Source organism: Pseudophryne corroboree, chromosome 1 (assembly GCF_028390025.1).
Source record: "Pseudophryne corroboree isolate aPseCor3 chromosome 1, aPseCor3.hap2, whole genome shotgun sequence".
Classification (NCBI taxonomy): domain Eukaryota; kingdom Metazoa; phylum Chordata; class Amphibia; order Anura; family Myobatrachidae; genus Pseudophryne; species Pseudophryne corroboree.
In genome coordinates this window covers 456,931,806-456,958,484 of record NC_086444.1, presented here as the reverse complement: position 1 = coordinate 456,958,484, position 26,679 = coordinate 456,931,806, and the positions used below count along the sequence as shown (strand labels likewise).

At 46.6% G+C, this 26,679-nt stretch overlaps 1 protein-coding gene and 1 pseudogene across 1 annotated transcript in view; one reads left to right on the top strand and one right to left on the bottom strand.

The window, feature by feature from the left end:
- The window catches only part of SPTLC1 (serine palmitoyltransferase long chain base subunit 1), a 198,946-nt gene that overhangs the window by 68,464 nt on the left and 103,803 nt on the right, over positions 1-26,679 (bottom strand). The gene's annotated exons all lie outside the window — the stretch shown is intronic.
- LOC134949494 (5S ribosomal RNA) lies at positions 5,240-5,357 on the top strand (annotated as a pseudogene).

The window sequence follows — 26,679 nt, the reverse complement described above, 5'->3', positions numbered from 1 at the left end:
CTGCACTCGAGTCCTGGGAAGGAGGGTGGCATCATACGAGGCCATTCCCTTCGGCCGGTTCCATACCTTCCAATGGGACTTACTGGACAAGTGGTCCGGATCACATCTTCGGATGCATCGGTTAATCACCCTATCCCCCAGAGCAAGGGTATCTCTCCTGTGGTGACTGCAGAGTGCTCACCTTCTCGAAGGTCGCAGATTCGGCATTCAGGACTGGGTCCTGGTGACCACGGATGCAAGCCTCCGAGGGTGGGGGGCAGTCACACAGGGAAGAAATTTCCAAGGGCTGTGGTCAAGGCAGGAGACTTGCCTTCACATCAATATCCTGGAACTAAGGGCCATGTACAACGCCCTAAGTCAAGCGGAGACCCTGCTTCGCGACCAACGGGTTCTGATCCAGTCAGACAAGATCACCGCAGTGGCTCATGTAAACCGCCAAGGCGGCACAAGGAGCAGGGTGGCGATGGTAGAAGCCACCAGAATTCTTCGCTGGGCGGAGAATCACGTAAGCACACTGTCAGCAGTGTTCATTCCGGGAGTGGACAACTGGGAAGCAGACTTCCTCAGCAGGCACGACCTCCACCCGGGAGAGTGGGGACTTCACCAAGAAGTCTTCACGCAGATTGAAATCGACGGGAACTGCCACAGGTGGACATGTTGGCGTCCCGCCTCGACAAAAAGCTAAAATGGTATTGCGCCAGGTCAAGGGACCCTCAGGCGATAGCTGTGGACGCACTAGTAACACCGTGGGTGTTTCAGTCGGTCTATGTGTTTCGTCCTCTTCCTCTCATACCAAAGGTGCTGAGAATTGTAAGAAAAAGAGGAGTGAGAACAATACTCATTGTTCCGGATTGGCCATGAAGGACTTGGTACCCGGAACTGCAAGAAATGCTCACAGAGGACCCATGGCCTCTGCCTCTCAGACAGGACCTGTTGCAACAAGGGCCCTGTCTGTTCCAAGACTTACCGCGGCTGCGTTTGACGGCATGGCGGTTGAACGCCGGATCCTAGCGGAAAAAGGCATTCCGGATGAAGTTATTCCTACGCTGATAAAGGCTAGGAAGGACGTGACAGCAAAGCATTATCACCGTATATGGCGAAAATATGTTGCTTGGTGTGAGGCCAGGAAGGCCCTACAGAGGAATTCCAGCTGGGTAGATTCCTGCACTTCCTACAGTCAGGAGTGACTATGGGCCTAAAATTAGGGTCCATAAAGGTCCAGATTTCGGCCCTATCCATTTTCTTTCAAAAAGAACTGGCTTCACTGCCTGAGGTTCAGACGTTTAAGGGAGTGCTGCATATTCAGCCCCCTTTTGTGCCACCAGTGGCACCTTGGGATCTTAACGTGGTGTTGGGTTTCCTGAAATCCCACTGGTTTGAGCCACTTAAGACTGTGGAGCTAAAGTATCTCACGTGGAAAGTGGTCATGCTGTTGGCCTTAGCTTCGGCTAGGCGTGTGTCAGAATTGGCGGCTTTGTCATGTAAAAGCCCCTATCTGGTTTTCCAGATGGCAGGGCAGAATTGCGGACTCGTCCGCAATTTCTGCCAAAGGTGGTGTCATCTTTTCATTTGAACCAACCTATTGTGGTGCCTACTTGTGACTTGGAGGATTCCAAATTGCTTGACGTAGTCCGGGCTTTGAAGATTTATGTAACCAGAACGGCTGGAGTCAGGAAGACTGACTCGCTGTTTATCCTGTATGCATCCAACAAACTGGGTGCTCCTGCTTCAAAGCAAACTATTGCTCGCTGGATCTGTAACACGATTCAGCAGGCTCATTCGGCGGCTGGATTGCCGCATCCAAAATCAGTGAAAGCCCATTCCACAAGGAAGGTGGGCTCTTCTTGGGCGGCTGCCCGAGGGGTCTCGGCATTACAGCTTTGCCGAGCTGCTACTTGGTCGGGTTCAAACACATTTGCAAAATTCTACAAGTTTGATACCCTGGCTGAGGAGGACCTTGTGTTTGCCCATTCGGTGCTGCAGAGTCATCCGCACTATCCCGCCCGTTTGGGAGCTTTGGTATAATCCCCATGGTCCTTACGGAGTCCCCAGCATCCACTAGGACGTTAGAGAAAATAAGATTTTACTCACCGGTAAATCTATTTCTCGTAGTCCGTAGTGGATGCTGGGCGCCCGTCCCAAGTGCGGACTTTCTGCAATACGTGTATATAGTTATTGCTTAATAAAGGGTTATGTTATATTGGCATCCATTGGTTGATGCTCTGTTGTTTGTTCATACTGTTAACTGGGTAAGTTTATCACAAGTTATACGGTGTGATTGGTGTGGCTGGTATGAGTCTTACCCTGGATTCCAAAATCCTTTCCTTGTAATGTCAGCTCTTCCGGGCACAGTTTCCTTAACTGAGGTCTGGAGGAGGGGCATAGAGGGAGGAGCCAGTGCACACCAGTAGTACCAAATCTTTCTTAGAGTGCCCAGTCTCCTGCGGAGCCCGTCTATTCCCCATGGTCCTTACGGAGTCCCCAGCATCCACTACGGACTACGAGAAATAGATTTACCGGTGAGAAAAATCTTATTTTTCCTGATCAATCTGGTACATTCCACGTAAATCCTTAGTTCACGAACCACATCCAATAAGGCATCTCCAGCTGACACATCTGAGGACTGAAAGGCTGGAACCACTATCTTCGTATTTAGATGCAACTTGGACACCACCTTAGGAAGGTGACCCACTTTGGTCTGGAGAACTGTCCAGGCTTGATGGAAAGAAAACAGGAAAGCGCTTCCAAATCAGACACCCTTCTCGCAAAGGCAATGGCCAGGACAAATAGCACGTTTGCAGACAGCCACTTAAGGTCCACTGACTCTAAAGGCTCAAATGGGGAAGTCTTACAGGACCGGAGATAAATTTCAAGGGGCCACTGGATGAACAAAGGGAGGGTGGATATGGAGTATTCCTTGAAAAATGTACGCACATCTGGTAGCGGAGTGATCTTTTGGTGAAACCACACTGATCGTGCAGAATTTGTACTTTCAGGGATGCTAAGCGAAGACCAAGGTCCAACCCTGCGTGCAGAAAGGCCAGTACCCTGGAGATCCAAAAAGCACGAGGGTCATAGCGCCTAGGTGCATACCACTGAAAATAAGCGTGCCAAATCTGGTAATAGATGCGGGCTGAAGATGGTTTACGAGCCCACATCATTGTCTGTATCACTGCATCGGAGAATCCCTTAGCTCTGAGGACTGATGACTCAAGAGCCAAGCCGTCAAAGACAGTCGAGCAAGGTCCCGATGCAGATCTCCAAAATTTGTCCGTCTGCAAACCAATGACACCTCGGCCATGCAGGAGCTATCAGTATCACGGTGCCTCCTTCCCGCTTGAACTTGCAAGAACTCTGTGTAACAGTGATACTGGAGGAAGCAGATATCCCAGATGGAAGATCCACCATACTGCTAGAGCGTCCACAAAGGCTGCCTGTGGATCTCTGGCCTTGGATCCATAGATTGGGACCTTGTGATTGTGACGAGAGGCCATCAGGTCTACATTCGGCAGACCACCATCTGTTTACCAGGTTCTGGAATGGGATGTAGTTGGTCATATTACAGAGGGCTACATACCGCCCCACTCTAAATCCCGACAGTCAGCATGCCGACTAGCAGGGACTATTCCCACTCATGGATGTCCACGACACCCAGAGAGTGGGAATAGACCCTGTGGCGAGAACAGCTGTAACGCATACCCAACCCGGACTTGTAGAACACTTTGGGGTGCAGAGCCTACTCGCCATTGTGGAGGTCCTGCTAACTGAGGAAGTCTGCTTCCCAGTTGAGAATTCCTGCAGAAATAAGGCTGAGATGGCTGGAAGGTGAGCCATTGATGGTTTAGATAGGCAACTGTGGTGGCGTTGTTGGACTGAAGCTGAACAGGCCTGCCCTGGAGGAGATCCTGAGCAAGAGCTCTGTAGACCGCCCAAGGTTCATTGGCAAGCAACTTTCCCTGAAAGACGCGTGGACCAGTTACTGCGGTGGTGAGGATCACCCAATCTGGAATCCAAAATGGCCGTCCTTTGTCCAAGTGTGACGTCTGTAGCCACAAGGTGAGAGACAAATGAGCCTCCAGTGACAGTACCATCGTCTGAGCCTTAATCTGGCGATACTGCCTGTTCCCCTTGGAAAGGATCAGATGTTCCAGACCCTTGACTGCAGTCTGGCAACTTTGTCCACTGGCAGGAAAAGCCTCAGTTTCTGCAAATCCAAGGGAGACCCTAGATGCAACATCAGTTGTGAAGGGACAAGGGAGGACTTTTCCCAATTGATCAACCACCTGTGAGTTTGTAGAAAGGCTAAGGTAATTCGAAGATGTCGCTGCAAAACCTCCCGCGAATTGTGCCAGGAGCAACAAGTCGTCCAAATATGGGAGCACCCTGATCCCTTGAGGATGCAGCTGAGCTGCCATAACCGCCATCCACTTAGTAAATACCCGTGGAGCCGTAGCCAGCCCAAAAGGTATTGCCTGAAACTAGTAATGCTGTTGCAGAACAGTAAAGCAGAGAAAATCTCTGATGAACAGGTGCTATAGGGACATGTAGGTAGGCATCCCGAATATCCAGGGATACCATAAAGTATTTTGTGAACAAGCCCAACGGTGAAACGTACATCAGTAGTGAAGTCATCGCGACATCGCCCCTTCCGGAATGGGCGGCCGTGTACTCAGAGGATCGGGATCACTACAAGGGGCTACAGAAGACAAGTAAATGCTGCTTGTAATGCTGTATGCTCAGGAATTGGTAACTACAGTACATACTCCCCCCAGCAGATGATTGCACATGCTCCGCATTATGACCTAACCATCCCCTTTCCTCCCTCTCATTGATATCTACTATATCCAGGATGCCCATATTTTCTATTAACATTATGTTTATACATTGATACTATATTATCAACGTGATATTTCTGAGCTTGTTCATGCCATGCTATGTTTACCAAACAGAATCCATTATGAACTACATTCAAGTATATCATTTGCCATCACAACAGACAGCAGAGGTGACTTTACTTCCTTCAATCTGGTTGGCAATAACAGCATATTCAGACACACTACCCTATTGACCAGTAGGAGTCCATTGCCTACCCAACAACCAGAACTATTTCTTATCTTAAAAGTTTTCCAACACTCTCATCTGGAATAGGTATGGGATTGATTTCTTAGTATTTTTGGACTCTGAGTACAGAAAGCAGAAGTGGGTTCTATTTCTTTTCTTCTATCCTCCTTAAATATCTGCCCACGGTCACACTATCCTGAATACACCCGATCTTGTCCAATCTCGGAAGCTAAGCAGGATAGGCCCAGTCAATACTTGGATGGGAAACCACCTAGGAATACTAGGTTCCATGGACAATATATAATTTGGAAAAAAGCTACCCTAAATCTATCAACTTTCTGCAATTACATCTTACATTTTTGATATCACTGAGCATACTGTCTAGCATACTATTAAACCAGTGATCACTTTAACTACTTATCACTGATCAGCTGAATCAATTTAGGAGCCTTATACCCCTTTTCACCATTTATGCGATCTTCAACTTATATTTGTTACCAGGTTAAATCAAGATTTTTTTATATTTTCTAACCCCATATTGGGTAATGTAATATTGACATATCTTAATATACCGTACAGAATAAAAAGTTAAGTAAAATCTTTCACCTTTTTCTACCATTATTATTCAATCTTCAATTTCTCATCATAATCTTAGAAGAGTGCTCCCAAGTAAAGTATTTGTCTTTTTCTCTCTATACCATTGTAGGCTAAGTCTACAAAACCTTTGGGAGCACCACCAATGAAATACTGTTATATTCTACATTTCGACAGTTCTTATATTGGTTTGTTATCTTTTACATGTTGAGTTGGTATGGACCCAAAACCCCCCTTTTTTGTTTGATACCATAAAGTCCCCTGGCTCTGATGCCAGAGCAATTGTCCGTAGTGTTTCCATACAGAATCTAGGCACCCGCAAAAACTTGCAGAGATTTCAGATTGACAATACGCCAATACAGTAGGTCCCATTGCGTTTCCTACTAGGAAAAAGGGGGGGGGGGGGATTAAAAACCCTTTACCTGTTGTTCTCGGGGAACAGGGATAATAACCCCTATATTCAGTAAAGACTGAACAGCTCTTTGGAGTGCCATGGCTGCCCCTGGATCCGATGGAGGATTAGTGCAAAAAAACTGCAGGGGTGGTGGCCGTCTCACAGGTGAGAGGGCAGAACCATGAGAGACTGATTCTCGCACCCAGGCATCTGTACTTGACTGGGGCAATGAGGCTGCGAATAGCATAAGTCGGACACCAACCCTGGGATCCCTCAAAGAGGTGGCCTGCTGTGTCATCAGGTGGAGTGCTTATCCCCCTACTTAGGAAGGGGTGGGGGGGGGGGGGGGGGGGGGGCGGTCGAGCGTCTGGCTGTCCAAGCTTGCTTATTCCATGACTTAGCAGCCTTGCTGGAGACAACCTGCCGTGAAAAAGCCTGCCTTTTCGCTTTGCCTTGAAACCAAAAATTCCTAAAGGAAGATGTCCCAGCTTTCAAGTTAGATGCTGTTGGCAAAAAAGCAGACTTAGAAGCTGCCAGCGTAGCCACAATCTTAACCAATTCTGCGCCGAACAGAATGTCTCCAGCAAAAGGCAGAGCTTAAATCAGGATTTTGGTGCTTACCGATAAATCCCTTTCTCCGATTCCACAGGGGCCACTGGAGTGTAGTTACAATGGGGAAATAGTAGGTAGTAACTGGGAGCTGGCACTTTAAAATTCTCACACTGTGGCTAGCTCCTCCCCTACTATCTCCCCTCCAAGCCAGTCTACGTAAAACTGTGCCCGAGGAGAGCTGTAATAAACAAACCTTAAGGTAGAGGAGGTTAACGACGCCCTGTAAACCAGGAGAACACAAACTAAACCTGGAACAGAACCTGACAAAAACCAGGCTAGCCTGAACTCAACAAGCAGTCATATGGTGATCTGCAAACCGTTAAGCAAAAAACAAGGAGGAACAGCGCTGGGCGGGCGTCCAGTGGTCCCTGTGGAATCGGAGAAAGGGATTTATCGGTAAGTACCAAAATCCTGATTTCTCCTTCATCCACTGGAGTGTAGTTACAATGGGGACGTCCCAGAGCTCCCAAAAACGGGTGGGAAAGCGCTGAGAGTCCTGTAAAAACTGCTCGGCCAAACAGTGATGCAGAGGCCGCAAAAGTGTCAAACTTGTAGAATTTGACAAAACGAATGTCGGTTCGACCAAGTAGCCGTCCGACAAAATATTCATGGAGACCCCGCGGGCAGCCGCCCACGAAGGTCTTACAATGCGCGTAAAGTGCGCTGAAATGGAAAACGGAGGCTCCCTAGTAACCGCCAAGAAGACTGTCTGATGGTCAGATGTATCCAACGGCCCAGCGTATGCTGGGACCCCGGCTATTTAGTACGGGAGCATCGTACAGAACAAAGAAGAAAAACACTTCATCGAATAGCCTGATACCTCTGTAGAGAGAGTTGGCGAGCCCTGACAACATTCAGAGAGGACTGAAAAACACTAGTGTCAGATTTATATGAAAAATGGACATCCCCTCTGGAAGAAACGACCGCTGAGGCCGAAGCTCAGCCAGGGGAGTTGCCAATAGAGTACTCCCTGAAAAAGAGGCCGAACTTACGGCCGCTAGGCTAATCTCATTTGGAAGAAAACCGAAAAAGGCAGAGACCTAAAATTCCGGTCAGTGTGGTTTGAAGCGCAGCGGAGCAAAACCTCCCAGAGAAACCAAAGATGAATGGTAACTGAAAGAAGGGGGAAAAACCCCTTTTATCCTTATTATGTCCCATAAAGTTTTTCAACAGTGGCAAAAGCGAGAAGAGGTAACAGACTTCTGAAATCGGGGCCCAGTAGGCCTAACCGAACTAGGGAACTCCTCCCTTCTGAGGTCTCGTGAACAGTCACACGGGTAAACGAAACCAGTGTAAGATTGAACTAAGAGAAAAAAGGAGCCTGTTGAAGTAGACAGTCCAGTCGAGGTAGGAGCCAAGGCTCCTCTACTGACAACAGGCGTATCTGTATCTTCAAGTCATGCGTGGCCCAACCAGCGCCACCGAGAGGACTAGCACGCATAATCCCCTCCTGTGTTACTGAACATGAGGTAGAAATAGAAAAGGAGGCAGGATAGAATAACCAGAAAACTCCCCGGAGCCCTGAGGGCCTCCTCGGCTACTGCTGCCAGAGCTCACGTCCGAGAGTAATAAAGGGTTAAAGAGTCAGTCAGAACGCCCTGAGGTCGATCCGAAATCTCCGCCCACAGCGGACCAGCTGACAAAACTCCGGGGAATGTTCCCTCACCCGGGAGTCTGACCTGGTGGCTTGACCTGGAAAGAAGATTGTTGTCCCCCGCTCAGAGAGGAATGGAGGCGACCACTCATTGCGTCGCAACTTGACTGAAGGAATAGAGTACCTGGTGCCGAGGAAGGAAAAATCCTCTGACGGACCGTGTTGAGAAACGTCTATGCGGAGCATAAATTGGATCTGTGTCGAATCAGAAGCTCCTGGATCCTCCGGATATTCAGAAGCCACCTAATGTACAGAGTGGGATAGTAGCAGTAAATTGTCCCATTAGGGAACCAACGTCACCCACTGCCCTTGAAAAAGAGTTATTCTGTGATCTTCCTAAACTCTGTGGGAGCGGAAGAGAGACCGAGAGGAAAGGACTGACAGTGAAAATGAGAATCCTGTAATGCGAATCTGAGAAAAGCCTGTCCAACGGAAATCAGTAAACAGGCATCTCTGAAGACAAGGGACACGTAAAACTCCCTTTCTTGTTCAAACTAGCAATCACAGACTAAAAGGATTGTAAGGCCAGAATAGGCCTGTCCGAGCCACTTGGCTTCGGAACGTGAAAAGAAAACTAAGGCCTGAGAACTGTCCTGATTCAAATGATATGTGAAAAACAGGGATCAACACCCTTTGCGGTTAGAAACCTATGGAGCGCAGCCTGCAGTATGACTCTTGTCATCGTAAATCGGCCGACCCATGCCGAGGGACTCCTGAGACGGTTGTAACCGCCCAAGCCTTCTCCCATCGACCTGCGCCTACCCTGGGACCCTCCAGGTGGTAGGAAAGTCTGTGTAATGGGTGTATAGGATGACATAAAATCAGACTGGACCGAGGATGTTGAACCTCTGCTTCAGCCTTTTTACCCTGAGAACCCCTGGCGACAGAGATATCGCCCGAGTGGTGTCGAAAGCTTGAAAGGGCACGGAAAAATCTAAAGGAAAGACCAGTAAAGGTCTGTCTTGGAGCTGGGGCAGTAGTAGGAGAAAGCAAAGTGGACTTACCTCCAATGGTTCAAGAAATCCTGCAGAAAGTTCCTTCCCCAGAACCATCTGCCCCGTAGGATTTCATGTTCACCTGTCACTGTCGCAGCCCCAGAGGTCGTCGGGTTAAGACAGCCCAAGCGAAGATGCAGGGTCCAAGTCTGCAGACGTGGAGACCTCCAAAGAACATAAAGCAGAATCGTGATTCTGACCTGTACCAAAGTATCAATTGATCCTGATGCGAAACATCCTGTAACCTAGAGGACAATTGTTCCCCAACCTACCTGCTCCGGACACGGTAGAACCGCGCTGCCGCATATGTCAATGGATCCCTGAGCAAGGTTGCCTCAGGAAAACGGCGGCTTGATGGACCGGCGATACACCGAGGTGTATACCCTAGAGAGGTTCTGATACCATCTCCTGCCTTCTGCGGGGAAAGGATAGGAAAACAAATATTGTTTGATACCCGATATTGTGTATTCGGGTGTCTGTCGGCCGCCTACCGGAGCCTGGCCAGCTCATCCGAAACTGGACCAGTCGCTGTCATTTCGTCATTGGCGTGGAACCCTGATGGACTTGACGTGTCCGCCTCCTTTACCTGCAGTATCAGATGAACTGCTGTATAATGCACCTGTATCTTCTGAGACACTGGTTCAGATCCACAGAAAACAGACATCATCAGTAATGTATGGAATGTTAGCAAGGTTAATCACCACCTGACACTTAAACAAGGAAGTTTTAGGCGCATCCACGACCGTCACATCCACGAGAAATTACGATCCTCCTCACCTGAGGGAAACCTTCCTCTGAGGACTCCACAGAGTCTGACAGCTGTGAAGACTGAGGATAACAGTAGAGGACAGTCTGTCTGCAACAACTGCTGAGTGGCAGCCGCCATGCGGTCTGAGTATGTAAATTAGTTCATCCATGGAGGATACCCCTGTACCTACAATGCACAAGCCAATTGCTGCGGAACCCCCATATCAGAAGGCAAAGCATGAGGCGCCAAGCGGTCCACTATGTGCTTTAACACCTGTTGAAAAGAAGCCACCCAGGGTAGTTCCTGCACAGGGGTTGGCTGAAGCAGCAGTTGTGGGTTTGGCACATTTAACACACAAACAGTCCTGCACAAGGTCCTGTGGAGAAAATGCTGCTGCACAGGCCTTACATGAAACCAGCACAGGTGCATTATCCTCTTTGTTACCTTTGCCTTTGGAAGACATTGTAACCGGAAAACTAGAAGCTAAGCACACAAAATATACAGCTTTAGCAATTGCAAATGTGACCACCTTCACAAAACACAAAGTAATTGTGAAGTACCACAGCCCTGAACACCTGTACTCAGGGCTTTTTGAAAATACATTTTGTAGGGATAGATATGCAGTCAGATAGCAAGGCTAGCATAAGTCACATACAATGCAAGTAAAAGGAGATTTATGGTAGACTTACCATAGTTAAATCTTTCTGCGAGGTACACTGGATTCCACAGGGAATGACATCAGGGTGTAGAGTTGGATATTTAACCGCGGTACCAGCAGGCTAAAGCTTTGACTGTTCACAGGATGTACTGCACCGCCTCCAATATAGCCCCGCCTCCAGGCACTGGAGCTCAGTTTCGTTAATCAGTCCAATGCAGTAGCAGGCAAAAGAGACAGTAGATGTTAGTCACACAGAACCACATTCTCACGACAGGAGAAGGTACCAGCGGCTAATGCCATACAAACCCAAAGAAGCGAAGTGTGTCAGGGTGAGCACCCCGTGGAATCCAGTGTACCTCGCAGAAAGATTTAACTATGGTAAGTCTACCTTAAATCTCCTTTTCTGCAGCGGGGTACATTGGTATTCCACAGGGAATAACATCGGGGATGTCCTAAAGCACTTCCTTATGGGAGGGGACACACTGTAGCGGGCACAAGAACCCGGCGTCCAAAGGAAGCATCCTGGGAGGCGGAAGTATCAAAGGCATAGAACCTGATGAACATGTTCACCGAGGACCACGTAACTGCCTTGCACAATTGTTCAAGGGAAGCGCCACGGAGGGCCACCCAAGAAGGTCCAACTGACTGAGTAGAATGGGCCTTAATAACAGCAGGAGCTGGGAGACCAGCCTGCGCATAAACTTGTGTAATCACCATTCTAATCCATCTGGCCAAAGTTTGCTAATTTGCAGGCCAGCCACGTTTGTGAAAACCAAAAAGGACAAAAAGAGAATCTGACTTCCAGATGGAGGCAGTCCTCTCCACATATATACGGAGATCCCATAGCACACCCAAAGACCGCTCTTTGGAAGACAAACCAGGAGAGATAAAGGTTGGAACCACAATCTCTTGATTAAGGTGGAAAGATGAGAGCAACTTGGGTAGATAACCAGGGCGAGTTCCAAGAACTGTACGGTCACGGTGAAAAATCAGAAAGGGTGGACGACAGGACAAAGCGCCTAAGTCCGACACCCTCCTAGCAGAGGCAACAGCCAACAGAAAAATTACCTTTAGCGTAAGGCATTTAAGGTCCACAGAGTCAAGAGGTTCAAATGGAGACTCATGCAGGGCATTCAGAACAACAGACAGATCCCATGGAGCCACAGGAGGGACATAGGGAGGCTGAATCCGTAAAACACCCTGAGTGAAAGTATGAACGTCAGGAAGAGACGCAATTTTTCTCTGAAACCACACCGAGAAGACAGATATATGAACCTTGAGGGAGGCCAAACAAAAGCCTAAGTCCAGGCCTTGTTGAAGGAAAGCCAAAAGTCTGGCAGTGCTGAACTTGTATGCATCATAATTCTAAATAGCACACCAGGTGAAGTAAGAATATACAACCAAATGTAGAGTTTGTGCTTTTAACGGATCTGAAGGGATAACCATCGAGCAAAACTGGCGAGGTGGACGTCTCCTGAAGGAGATCGCGTACCCGTGAGAGACCACTTCCTGCACCCAGGCGTCCGAAGTGGTCTTTAACCATACCTGGGTGAACTGCAGAAGTCGGCCTCCCACCCTGGGGTCCCCCAGGGGGAGACCCGCCCCTCATGCAGCAGGCTTGTCTGGTTTGGAAGCAGGCTGACGGGTAGCCCAAGAACGTTTAGGTTTGGGCTTAGAGGATTTGGAAGTGCGAGACTGTCTCAGGTACGCCTGACCCTTTGCTCTACTTGGAGGGTGAAAGGAACAAAAAGTAATACTCTTAAGCCTTCGGAGCCGAAGGATTAGAACTTGGGAGAAACGCAGTCTTGGCCAACGCCAAGTTGGTCACAATCTTGTTCAGATCCTCCCCAAATAGTATATCTCCCGTAAAAGGGAGCACCTCCAAGGTCTTCTTAGAGTCCAGGTCCACCGACCAGGACTGTAACCACAGCATTCGGCGAGCTAGGATAGACATAGTAGATGCCTTAGCCGCCATAACGTCTGCATCAGAGGCCGCCTCCTAAATATAATGGGAGGCTGTGGTAATATATGACCGATACTGTCTTGCGGTGTCGGTAAAATGAAAAGGTAGCTCTTCCTCAATAGCTTGAACCCATGCTTCAATGCTTTTTGCAGCCCAAGAGGCTGCCATAGTGGGTCTATGTACAGCACCTGTAAGGGTGTAAATAGACTTCAATCAACCTTCCACACGTTTATCCGTTGGTTCCTTCAAAGAGGTGACGGTGGTGACAGGCAGAGTAGATGACACCACAAGACGGGCTACATGCGAGTCCACTGGTGGCGGGGTTTCCCACTTGTTACTCAACTCCACAGAAATAGGATAACGAGCTAGCATCTTTTTAGACAGGGAAAATTTGTTTCCTGGAGAAGACCAGGATTCTTGACATATGTCAATTAAATGGTCAGAATGTGGTAAAATTTATTTAGTAACCTTCTGACGTTTGAACTTATCAGGTTTCTTAGACGTGTCAGGAGGGTCAACGTCAACATAAATCTGAATAATCAGCTTGAAAGCCTCCACTAGGTCAGGGACATCAACCTGTGTTTTAGAATCATTATCAGAAGCAGCAGTATCAACATCTGTTGGATCAGTATATTCACCATCCGAATCAGAAGAATCATCCAAAATATTAGTAGATTGTGAGGAAGAAATGGCCCGCTTAGATGACCCTTTGGTCCCAGTAGGGCGAGGGTTAGGTTTCTGTTTAACCAAAGGACTGATTTAATTGCTGTAACTGGGTTGACAGAGTATCCGCCCATGGTGGATTAACTACAGGGGCAATATGTGGATGTAATGGCACAGGAGGTCCCCCGTGTTACAAGCGTAGTCAGCATATTGGAAAATGCAGCCCAAGGTGGGTCTTGATGTGCCACAGGTGCTGCAGGCTGACTAGCGGGTGCAGAATACCCACTATCTGAACCCTCAGCAGAAATCTTTTCCTCAGAAAAATCCGTGACGTCAGCACTGCATGATGCAGGAGCATCTGCGGATTTCCCGCCCTGTGTAGCAGACATTATTGGGAATGTAGCCGTAGGGCGTAACAGTACAATATAACCAGACAAACACAATACCTGACAAAAAAAACCTGTGTTATGTGACCGCAAATTCATAGCACAGAGGATTTAAGCGGTATCAAGTGACACACACACACACACACACACACACACAGTGAAAAATATTAAACAAACACTATATGGTAAATGAGACCCTGACGCAGGGTACAGAATTTAGTGATAGCAATATGTAGGATACACAGAAAACAATTCACACAGCAGCTATAGGCACACACAGTCACAGGTACAATGCAGAAATTACTACATATAATCAATAAAACTGCACTGGACTAGTAATACTGCATATAGCTATATATGTATACAGATATAACAATGCACAGTAAAACACTGGATGTATATCACAGAATACTTGTATTAAATATTCATATAGAGTGCACTTGTTCTTAACTAACGCGGTCTAAACAACATGTAGAATACTTAAGTGTCCTGTAAATGCACAGCGCTGATGATACAGGTGGCTTTACAGAGGAGACAGTGCCCAGCAGTCCCAGAATCAGCGCAGCTCTGTGAAATGGCGCCCAAACACTGACAGGGAGTGAGGGAAAGAGAGATGCAGCTCCAGGACGGGAACACCTGCTGTAGATGGCACCTGGAGCTGGGGGAGGGGCTACATGTCAGCGCCTTATCCCCTCTGCTGGACTTCACCACCGGGTACTATGGAGCCTATGTTAAATGGATTCTAGTAAATCCGACCTGTGCTCCCTGCCCTGGTGGATATAGTGGGGTCCCTGCATGGCCACAGTGTCCACGTCAGCGGCGTGGTCCGTCTCCTGTGAACGGATCGCGATTTCGGCGGGTCCCAATTAGGGGACCCTCTTACCTCCTCCCTGAAGTGCGGCCACGCGATCCAGGAGAGCAGCAGCGGTGATGTGTGCCTTAAGGGAACCGGAGAGCCTCCGCTGCAGGTACCTGGCAACCAAGGCGCGGGAGTATGCAGCGCCGCTGTGGGAGGTCAAGCAGCAGCAGCACAGAATGTCAGACTGACATGCCTGTGCTGCAGCCCTTGAACTTTTCTTTCTTCTTTAAAAAAAGCTCTTTTCAGAGCTGCCTAGCGCAGCCCAACTTGTTAGCTGCCTGCAGTGCGGCAGCAACTTACAAACTAAGCTCCAGTGCCTGAGGCGGGGCTATAGAGGAGGCGGTGCAGTGCATCCTTGGAACAGTCAAAGCTTTAGCCTGTTGGTGCCTCGGATCAAGATCCAACTCTACACCCCGATGTTATTTCTGCAGCGGGGTACACTGGTATTCCACAAGGATTAACAACTGAAATGGGCACTGAAGTCAACTACTCGCACCACAGTGGTAGGAAGGACAAGTGCATGTATAGCCTGGCCACTTTGGGAAAAGGAAACTGAACCCAGCATTCCCAGAGCCCTGCAGCACACCTATTTCCATTTAAACTATGGAAAGACTCTTACAAAAAAATGCCCTGGTGGTCTAGTGTAACCCATAGCCACAGCCAGGGTTCACAACAGCGTCTGCGGTCTGTCTCCCAGTGACCTGAGGCATGGACTGCATGCATCGCGGTTCACGTGATCGGGAACCCGCCTTACCTGTCCACCGTTCTCCATCAGCAGTCTGGGCCCTGGACGCTGTACGAGTGTGGTGACCAGGAAGAAACAGCTAGAATTGTCAGTCTCTCAGCCTCAGTGACGTTGCGGCATCAGCGGGGGATCGTTGGAGCGGCAGCGCTGGTACACAGACTCCCAGTGCTTGTTCACTCATTTATGCTTAGTCAAAAAAAAAAAAAAAAAAAAAGATTTATGGTAAGAACTTTGCCAAATCTCTTTTTGCGAGGCGGCTTTGACGGCGTGGCTCTTGAAGTTTCCGTCTTAAGGGCCAAAGGATTTTCTGAGGCGGTCATTCAAACCATGTTAAAGGCTCGGAAACCTCCTTATGTCCCGCCGGTGGCCCCTTGGGACTTGGTGGTTCTGGAGGCATTGCAAGGGTCTCCGTTTGAGCCTCTTGAATCTGCTGACCTTAAGTGGCTTACTCTTAAGGTAGTGTTTCTGCTAGCAATTGCTTCCGCTAGACGGGTGTCAGATTTGGGTGCCTTGTCTTGTAGGTCTCCCTATCTGATTTTTCAACATGATCAGGCGGTTCTTAGAACACGCCCTGGATATTTGCCTAAGGTGGTGTCTTCTTTCCACCTTAATCAGGAGATTGTGGTTCCAGCCTTGGCCTCTCCTGATTTGTCTTCCAAAGAGCGGTCTTCGGATGTGGTAGGGGCTCTCCGTATCTACCTGAAGAGAACTGCCTCCATCAGGAAGTTGGATTCTCTCTTTGTTCTGTTTGGTTTTCACAAACATGGGCTCGCCTGCTCACAAGCAGACCCTGGCCAGTTGGATTAGAATGGTGATTGCACATGCTTACATACAAGCTGGTCTTCCAGCTCCTGCTGCTATTAAGGCCCATTCTACTCGGTCAGTTGGACCTTCTTGGGCGGCCCGCCGTGGTGCGACCCTTGATCAATTGTGCAAGGCACACGTTCATAAGGTTCTATGCTTTTGATAAATCCGCCTCCCAGCATGCTTCCTTTGGACGCCGGGTTCTTGTGCCTGCTACAGTGCATCCCCTCCCATAGGACATCCCCAATGTCATTCCCTGTGGAGCCCAGTGTACCCCGCAGCAGAAAACGAGATTTATGGTAAGAACTTACATTGGGGTGTAGAGTAGGACATTGATCCGAGGCACCAACAGGCTCAAAGCTTTAACCTTCTTCCCAGAATGCCTAGCGCCGCCTCCTCTATAGCCCTGCCTCCGTGCACAGGAGCTCAGTTTTTAGTTAACCAGTCCAATGCTGTAGCAGGCAAAAGAGGCGACAACAGTTAGTAGCCACAAACACCACACACTCACGCAGGAGAGTGTGTCAGCGGCTAATGCCATACCAACCCAAAGAAGCTAAGTGAGTCAGGGTGGGTGCCCTGTGGAGCCCAATGTACCTCGCAGAAAGATTTAACAAAGGTAAGTTCTTACCATAAATCTCGTTTTCCGCTGCGGGATACACTGGGCTCCACAGAGAATGACATTGGGGATGTCCTAAAGCAGTTCCTTATGGGAGGGGACGCACTGTAGTGGGCACAAGAACCCGGCGTCCAAAGGAAGCATCCCGGGAGGCGGATATATCAAAGGCATAGAACCTTATGAACGTGTCACTGAGGACCACGTAGCCCCCCTGTTAAGTGCCTGCTTAATGCAAGGAACCAACTAAAAAACTGAGCTCCTGTGCACGGAGGCGGGGCTATAAAGGAGGCGGCGATAGGCATTCTGGGAAGAAGGTCAGAGCTTTGAGCCTGTTCGTGCCTCGGATCAAGATCCTACTCTACACCCCAATGTCATTCCCTGTGGAGCCCAGTGTACCCCGCAGCAGAAAATGTATTACATACATGTTACTATGTACCGGAGATGTTGTACCAGTTTGGAAAAAAAAGGAACAGGAGAACACATCAGACAGTAATGCTGGGTAACACCTGAAGATATATCTGCAGATCAATTGATCTACAGATATATCTAAAGCCAGATCGGGTAATGCGTTAAGCCCACACACTGACCTGTCGGGGACTGACGTCACGAACTGGGCGGGCATTTACACATGCCTGCCCAATTCAGCTGTCAGTCACCGCAGGCTCCTGCAGCTTGTGTACCGGAGGTCAGCTGACCATCCGTACAGACACACACCGACGTGCCAATATATCTAACGATATATTGGCCGTCGGCTGTGCAGCAGGGCCGACGCAATAGGCTGTGAACGAGGGAGTTCAGAGACCTATCGCTTGTACACACTGGCTGATGGACCAGCAATATATTGCCAATTCAACAGAACGTCCGATATATCGGCCAGTGTGTACCCAAATTGAGAGTCACTGCTTGTTAAAAGTCATGTTATCTTATCAGTAATTAGCTGCACTTAGTAAAGCCCAGGATGGATGGGGTAGCAGATAAGACAACATTCCTACAGTTTACAAGATAATGTCCAATGTGTCAAAGTGATCCGCTTTTGACTAGTGGTATCTTTCAAAAGCCGTGTTCCCCCAGGGCCATTTTCAAGTGCGCACCACCTGGCATCTTTTGCCCACTAGCCAGCTGACATCAAACACCCAGGCCCAGCTCCGATTTATATAAGAGTGAGCAGCAGATATGCTCATTACACAGAGACACCATCCCAAGAAGTTTCCCGGCCAGGGCTCCCCTCTACGAGCCCTCTCTGCTCCCATCCTGGCTCACCCCCCACTGAAGGCAAGCACTGCAGGCACACAGCCTGCCACTCTCCTACCTGGTGACCTTGCAAACAGTAAGTGAGATGCCGGCCGAGATGGGGGTAGGGGAAGGCGAACAATGTGCTGCCGCTTACCTCATGTGATAAGGATGGCTCTCCCCTCCCCTAATAACATGGCTGCAAAAAATAAAATAGAACTTCTGGGGAAAACACTGAAGAGTTAATATTCCTCTCCTGCATAGTACTTCAAGTGGAAGAGTCTGTAGAGTTAGAAGTATAGTGGCTTCTATCTTATGCTTTGTTCCTCACTTTTTCCCAACACCCTGAAATACATTATGGGCAAAATGCTATGGCCCAAATTCTTTTTCCACTTGAGGTTTAATCAACCACCACTCTTAATCTCTTATTAATGTCCCACAAAGCTTCAGCCATGGCCCAGCTCTTATTGAATAATAATAAATAAGACTAATTGACATGATTTGCCCAGAGCAGTTGACTTCCTCACCAGTCAACATATGACACCCATGTCATATGGCATCATCCATGCAGAAAGATCACACAAGCAGCACATACGAAAATCAGGAGGGCCTGCGACCTATTCCCAAGATTATTATATGCAAATATACCAAAATCTAGAATACTTTTGCCAAGCATTTCAGACATGGGACACTCAACCTGTACTACAGAGATTAAGGTTAGAGTAGCAGGTTGCCTTTCAGAGGAAGATAATGGATGCAAAGGCTCTACCCACACACACCCCTGAATAAAGTAGTGCTTCTCCCTGTCTTTCTGAATTTGAATCATCGACGGAGTATCCCCCCCCCCCACACCTCTACTTTCTACCAGTCCCTCAGCCAAACAAATGGAAAATATAGGAAGAGCCGTAGTAGGGTGCAAGAGCACATCGTCATGACATTACATAACAGGGGAGCAGGAGGTTCGGTGCACCTTGGACAGTCAAACTCCTGATTGCAGCCATGAATATATAGAATAATAATATTAATATTATGGGATAATATAATATTATATATATATATATATATATATATATATATATATATATTTATATATATTGATTTATTGATTAAAGATTTGCAAGCCACCAGGAAATTTTTTCAATCTTTAAGTGTCCACTTTTGGAGAGTCTGTTCCCACTGAACAGTTTCCTGTCTTTAACTGGCAGAAGTGGAACCCTGTGTGGTCTTCTGCTGCTGTAGCAGATCCAGTTTCATTGCACTGTGAATCCATTGATCTTCCACATACTGTACCACTGTTCTAAGGTATGGTTATTTGAGTTACTTTCTCCTTCCTGTAAGCTAGAACCAGTCTGGCCATTTTCTTATAAATTTTTCTCACTCTCCCTAGATGCATGTAAAAAGAATATATACATTATGGTAAGAACTTACCGTTGATAACAGTATTTCTCCTAAGTCCACAGGTTCCACAGGATAACAATGGGATATGATGGAGCGACAGCGGATTGGCACCAAACGATCACAAGCTTTCTGGCCTTCCAGGATGAAACGGGCCCGTCCATATATCCCCGCCCACTGGCTCAGGCAAATCAGTTGGATTCCAAAGCATCTAGACAGGAGCATCATGTAGAGCCCTAATCAGGTGAGAAGAACACACATGCACACCCTTCCGTACGAGAAGGAAGAGGTTAGTGAGTAGCAGGATCCTCAAATCAGGTGCGTCAGGGTGGGATCCCTGTGGAACCTGTGGACTTAGGAGAAATACCGTTATCAACGGTAAGTTCTTACCATAACGTATATTTCTCCGACAGGGTCCACAGGTAATCCACATGATAACAATGGGATTTCCCAAAGCACTTTTAGTGGTGGGGACACTCCTGATTGGACAGGAGAACCTTTCACCCGAATTCAGTGTCATGAAAGGCAAAAGTATCCAAGCATAATGTCTAATGAATGTGTTAATGGAAGACTATGTGGCTGCTTTACATATCTGTTCTGTTGAAGCAGCATGTTGTGCTACCTATGAAGGACCTACCTTACAAGTAGAGTGAACAGAGACATTAGTCGGAACAGGGAGATCTGCTTGCGAGTATGCTTCCGAAAGAGTCATTCAAAGCCCTCTAGCCAGCGTCTATTTAGTAGCAGGCCATCCTCTCTTGTGAATTCCGTAGAAAATTGAGAGAATCTGTCTTTCTGATGGCACTTGTGCAATCCACGTAGATCCTTAATGCTCAGACTACGTCCAGCGACGCATCTCCAGCAGAAAATCCCGATACCTGAAAAGCCGGGACTACATTTTCTTCATAAAGGTGGAATTTAGACACCAACTTAGGAAGATACCTAGACCTAGTTCTGAGAACTGCTTTATCTGGATACAAAAAAAAACCCACAACAGAAAAAGGAGAACAATATTACAGTGTTCCTAAATCTGATACTCTTCTAGCTGACGCCATAGCCAGTAGAACGAGAACTTTAGCTGTCAACCATTTAAGATCCACTTTATTAAGTGGTTCAAATGGAGCAACTTGAAGAGCTTTGAGGACTAGACCCAAGTCCCAAGGCACTGTAAGTGGAACAAAAGGAGGTTGAATGCGCAGCATTCCCTGGAAAAAGTATGCACATCCTGTAAATGGACATTTTTTTCTCTTGGAACCCTACAGTCAATGCTGATACTTGTACTCTCAAGGAAGCCACCCGAAGGAAATCCAAGATCCAGGAAACTTGGAAAGATTTCGGGTCCATAGTTCTTTCACTGCACCATGAATATAGGCCTGCCATAATCGGTGATAAATGCGAGCTGAGGAGGGTTTCCTTGCTCTGTGCAATGTTTGAATTTACCTGCAGCAAGAATCCTCTTGACTTCAGGATAGAGGTTTCATGAGCCACGCCGTCAACGATAGTCGATCCAGATGCCTGTGATAAAAAGGACCCTGCATTAGTAGATCTGCATGTTGAGGGAGCAGACGTGGAGCATCCATCGACCTTCTCTGTAGATCTGTGGACCATTTCCTTCTGGGCCAAGCTGGAGCTATTAGAATCACAGCACCCTTTGCTTCTTTTATCTTCCTCACCACCCTGGTAGCAGGATGATCGGAGGAAATATATACGCCAGATGAAACTCCCATTTCACTGACAAGGCGTCCACAAAGATCGCTCTGGGATCCTTTGTTCTTGCCCCGTATGTGGGCACTTAGTTGTTCAGATGGGACACCATGAGATCTATCTCTGGCAAACCCAACTTGTCTACCAGAGTCTGAAAGACTTCCGGGTGTAGAGCCCATTTGCTTGCTTGAATGGCGTGGGTGTGAGGTGCGGTGGCCCCTGTGTCGGTATGGCTGGGCGGCTTCAGGTCGGCACACCCTAACACTTTGTATATATTTTTGTATTATTTTAATCACACCACTTACATAGCACTTCTGTGCTTATTATTAACCCTTAATTTTCACCTGTGTGCTGACCTGGGGTAGCCGACCTGTGCCGACGTGATGGGGTCCTGCACCCCGGACCCATACCTAGTATTAGGGACCCCCAGTGACGGAGAAGCCTTGTCGATCGGCCTGGGGGCTTAACCCTATATCTGCAGATATACGCAACGAAGATCGCCGTATTATCTGATTATTATGTAGTATTATTATTTTTCACTCCGTGTGCATTAGGGAACACAAATTGTTTTTTCTTCCACAGAATTACCCCTCCCTTTTAGCACCCGAGTGAAATCACAATCCGATTGAGCAGCTCACATCATATGTGCATTGAATGGCGTGTTGACTGAGAAAATCCGCTTCCCAGTTTAGGACTCCCGGAACGACTACAGCGGACAATGCTGGAAGATGGAGTACTGCACACTTTAGTATGTGACTTACCGCCTTCATTGCTGCTTGGCTGCGCATTCCTCCCTGATGGTTGAGGTACGCCTCCGCCGTTAAATTGTCCGAGCGGATCTGGACTGGTCTTCCTTGAAGAGTGTCTTTTGCCTGAATCAGTGCCATGTATATGGCCCGAAGTTCTAACAGATTTATTGGCAGGCAACTTTCTTCTATAGTCCATTGTCCCTGGAACAATAATCTTCCGGACACTGCTCCCCAGCCCTGAAGACTGGCATCTGTTGTCAGGATCTCCCATCTGATATCCAAAGGATTCTCCCTTTGTCTAGCTGGGATGTCTATAGCCACCAGGATGATGACTTTCTTACCTTGTGTGAAAATACCATAGTCTGTTTCTTTATTGTCTGATGTATTCCATATCATCTGGCTATAATCAGAAGCTGCCGAGGTCTTGAGTGGAATTGTGCATACTCCACCATGTCGAATGTTAACACCATCAAACCCATCAGTCGCATAGCTGCGTGGATTGATATCGTTTGACTGTGTAACAACTCCTGAGTACTTGACTGCACCTTGGATAACTTGTTCCGAGGTAATCCATTTTCTGCAGACTGGAATTCAGTAAAGCCCCACAGTGAGTCATCCGTTGAACCAGAGATGACTTTGCCCAATTTATGAACCACCAGTGCCTCTGCAGACAAATCATTGTCTGTTGGATATGGCACAGAAGCCTTTCCTGTGCCAAGATAAACAAAGGTGGTCGAAGTATAACAATTTTCTTATCCCCTTCTTGCGGAGATAAGCTGCCATAATCATCATAATTTTGGTAAATACTCTGGACAGTGGCGTAAGTTCGCCCCAGTCGCCCGGAGGCATGATAAAATGTTGGTGCCACTATATATATATATATATATATATATATATATATATATATATATATATATATATATATATATATATATATACACATATATATAGTAATACCCAGCGGCACTCACAGCGTTGAAGATACTGGTAAATAAACGGCCAGACTCCGTGTCAGTCAATCAACGTTTCAATTTCATTTAGAATTGTCGTCAGGATACAAACAAACATAAAAATCTCACCTTATATCCCCACCGCTGTGTGCACGTCTCCCGCCCGCTGAGGCGCCAGTCCAGGACGCCGGAGCTGAGCGCGATTGAATGACGTCAGAGCAGAGCGCCCTCCCGGACGCTCTGCAACCCATCACCATGGTAACAAAAATAAACATATCACCGTGCTGAAAATGATTAACAAAGAGAAAAGCAGCTATTGAACTTCATACTATCTAGTTCCAGATATGAATATCGGAAAAACATTAATCAAAGTTAATGAACTATATATAAAACAATCTCACAGTTTCATAAAGTTAAAAAACCATAGTCATCAAATTAGACCGTATGAAGCACATAATTAGCATGCAAATAGCAGAACCTATACGTTTCTAGCCACTAATACAACAGTTACATAGCTTCAGTATATGTATAAATGTGGGTGTGCAAAAAAAGCATGCATACAGTTAATTAAAGCATGATAAGGGAAGTTTCTCATTTAACCCTCGAGGGGACAGTACATCAAGCTTAAAGATCCATCTAGCCTCACACCTCAATAAAGCAGTCCCTCTGTCTCCCCCCCTCATGGAGAGAGGGATGTGATCAATCATGCGGTACTTAATACTCGCTATGCTATGTTTTAATGCGGCAAAATGTTTGGCTACTGGTTGATCACTTGTACCAGTATTAAGTGCCTGTCTAATAGCAGAGCGATGTAATGTCATCCTCTCCTTGAACTTCCTAATGGTTTTACCCACATAAGAAAGCCCACATGGGCATATAATCTGGTATACGACATGGGTACTCTCACAGGTTAGCCGATGGTGGATTTTAATCTTAGTTCCCAAATGAGGATGGCAGAAGGTGTCACCACTAATTAAATACTTGCATGTAGTACATGGGCATTTAAAACAACCTGGTTTGCCACCTGCCAGGAAATTTCTTGATGGTGTAGCTCCTCTACCTGTGATATCCGTTTTGACTAAGATATCTTTCAGATTACTTGGCCTGGAGAAACAAGGCATTAAATCCGTCGTACCCAAGCCTAGATTTTAATCTGTTTTAATGAGATGCCAGTGTTTTTTAGAAATTTGACTGACTGTTTCTGATCGTGAATGAAATTGATTGACCCAGGGGAATTTAAGATTACCAGTGGTCCTAACTTTCTTAGTTAGTAGGTCCTTTCTATCTAGGGCCATTACTCTATTCTTATCAGAAAGCAACTTGGACTGTTTATACCCCCTGGCTATAAATTTAGAAATTAAGTCATCAATTTGAATGGCAGCTGTTTCAGCATCGTCATTGATCCTTCTCACTCTGATCATCTGAGAATATGGCAAGCCATATTTCAGACTCCTAGGGTGACAACTCTTCCAATGTAGGAAGGTATTACGATCAGTAGGTTTAGAAAAAACCGTGGTGGTAACCCTACCCTCCTTAAGGAAGATTTTAACATCAAGGAAATCAATGACCTGCCGGTCCATTTTGTAAGTGAATTTAACCGGACTCGAGGATTCATTATGTTGGTCCATGAGAGATTTAAAGCTTGTCTCTGTACCTCTCCAAACAAGCATGAGATCATCAATAAATCTAGTAAAGAATACAATGTTGGTAGCAATCTCCGGATTTTTAAAAAATATCTCATGTTCAGCTGCGAACATGAAAATATTAGCATATGCCGGAGCGACTGCGGAACCCATCGCACACCCTTTAGTTTGTAAATAAAAATTTCCGTCAAAAAGAAAGTAATTTTTAGTGAGGATGAGTTCCAGCAGTTGCACAATAATTTCAATATGTGTTCTATCGAGAGAGCTACATTCCGACAGAAATTTTTGTACAGTATCCAAACCCTCAGCGTGAGGGATAACAGTGTACAAACTACACACATCTGCTGTGATTAACCATACATCATCGGGAACAGTACCTAAGTCAATTAATTTGTTGAGTAGTGCTGTGGTGTCCAGTAAATAATTTGGATGCGCCTGCACAAAGGGTTGTAAAATCGAATCAAGTAAAGTTGAGGTGGGTTGAAACAAAGACCCACGGGCCGCAATAATGGGCCTACCAGGTGGAGGATCTAATCCCTTGTGGATTTTTGGCAGACTATACAATAATGGAACCACTGGAAATTCTGGGATAAGGACCTCAAAGCACTCCTCAGTAATAAGTGAAGCATCCAATGCCAATAACAAAATTTCTCTAAGGTTACGAGAGAAACCGACTGTAGGGTCACCCCTGAGTTTGGTATAAACCCCGGGTTCTGCCAACTGCCGCTGTAACTCAATTCTATAGTCGCTCAGATCTTGAAGGACGACCGCTCCGCCCTTGTCGGCTGGTCGAATAATCAAATTCTCATTGCCGGATAAGGATTTTAATGCTCTGCGTTCTTGTGGGTTAAGATTAGGTGGTGGCGAGATAGTTTCTTGCATTGTGTTTGTCACCTGCTGATCAACAATGCGCATAAAAGTTTTAATACTGGAATTATTGGATAAAGGGTCAAAGGAAGAAGGCTTTTTGAATTGCATCAAACTGGGAGGAATAGATGATTCAATATTCCTATCACCTTGATTTTGTAGAAAAAACTCCTTTAATTTTAATTTCCGTTGTAGTTGGTATTTCTCAATATTCCATCTCAAATGATCAAAGTCTCTAGATGGTACGAATGAAAAACCTTTTGAGAGTACATTCTTCTCACTTTGTGTTAATTCCACACTAGATAAATTAAAAATTATTTTTTCTTGCTGGCAACGGGTGGTTTTCTTCCACGTTTGGCTGCGTCTATATTGGCCGCCTCGTCGGGTAGGGCGTCTTTGCGGGCACCGGTACGCGTTGTCACACCTAAAGGGAGGTTAGGACCTCTACGGCGATTACGGTTACGCCGGGGTTCAGAGTCGCTAGCCGTACTTGTGTTTTCAGCAGAGGTCTCAGTGTCTAAAGCTGTTCTTGGATACCGTTGTCTGCGAAAGAAGGGGCGCTTAATTTCACCTTCCTTGTTCCCGGAGAGCCATCTGTAGACCTGATGGTTGTCATAATCTTTTTCCACTTTCAGGAATTTCTCCCGTTTGTATTTAATTAGGTCTTGCTTATAAGTGGTCAACTGGTTGCCCAGTTTGTTCAGCCACTCATTATCTTTATCGGCCTCTAGCAACGGTATATGTGTAACCTCTAATGCTGCAATTTTCATTTTAATAGATTCCACCTCTTTATTTGAATGCTCGATCACCAATAGCATTAAGTCCGCTGAGCATTTATTGAGGATGGATACCCATTTACGGCAAAAGGCAGGATCCCACCTGCCAATAGTAGGACAATTACGGACTCTGAATCCCCTCGGTATTTTTTTAGAACGAAAGTAATCGCTGAGTGTGATTGCATGAAGTGTGAAATCAATTTCCTTTTTCTTTAATCGTAATAGATCTCTGAAAATCACGTCAGTGGGAAGTGTCTCAATTTGATCAAACAGTTGTTCCTTGTGTAGAATAGTATCAGTCTCTGTCTCAGAGTAACTGAAATATTCTTGCAACGGTATAGATAAAGGGTTAAAGGTTTCATTATCACCGGCATTAGATTCCGCCATATTGGTGACAATATAGTGATTAATACAAAATAGAAAAAATCAATTAATTAAGCCGTGAACCGTTGAAATAATGGTCAAAAGAATCATTCATGTTCTGTATGTGTAAAAAAACGAAAACAGCAGCACTTAAGATATGAAACACCACCTTGTGAAAAAATGTGAAAAAAACAGCAAGTCCTGAGATATAACATAAAAATCACTACTGAGAAATCAATCAAGTTGATGG